Consider the following 571-nt stretch of genomic DNA (forward strand, 5'->3'; position numbering starts at 1 on the left):
TCCAGGGGGATGGCATTCCGGCTCAGACTATAAATGGAATCAAAAGGGTCAAGGCTTCATCAATTTTTTTAACTCCTCTTGCTTTCCACCCCACCCCCCCTGCCCCCACCACCTTCATATATAAAGGAGAAAGAAGTATGACAAAGCCAGCCAGCTTTAGATCCTTTGATGACAGTAAAGTAGATTGATTGATACTTTCTCTTCATAGAATTACAGTTCTGCTGAAGTTGTAAATCATTTTTTTTTTTTTCCTATGCCTAAGAAACTTTAGTGAAGGATTTGGTTTCAGCTTAGAATTTTGGCAGAGTATCACCAACTTTCACCCAGCTTCTTTGTGCATGCTCCTCCTCTCTTGCCATAATTTGTAAGAAAGTGTTTGTCAGCAGAAAGGTAGTGGTGTTTAAAAATAAAAAGCAGACGTATAAGGAAAGCCCATTAAGTCTTAAAGTGGCTTCCCTTCTAGGGAGCACAAACTCTGACTCCCTCTCTCTTAAACTGTGGTGAACAGTATGCTAAAACGAATAATTCGCAGCTGCTTCCTATCACTTAACTTTTTTCTATAATGAAAAAT

This window comes from Budorcas taxicolor, chromosome 2 (genome assembly GCF_023091745.1).
Source record: "Budorcas taxicolor isolate Tak-1 chromosome 2, Takin1.1, whole genome shotgun sequence".
Lineage (NCBI taxonomy): Eukaryota > Metazoa > Chordata > Mammalia > Artiodactyla > Bovidae > Budorcas > Budorcas taxicolor.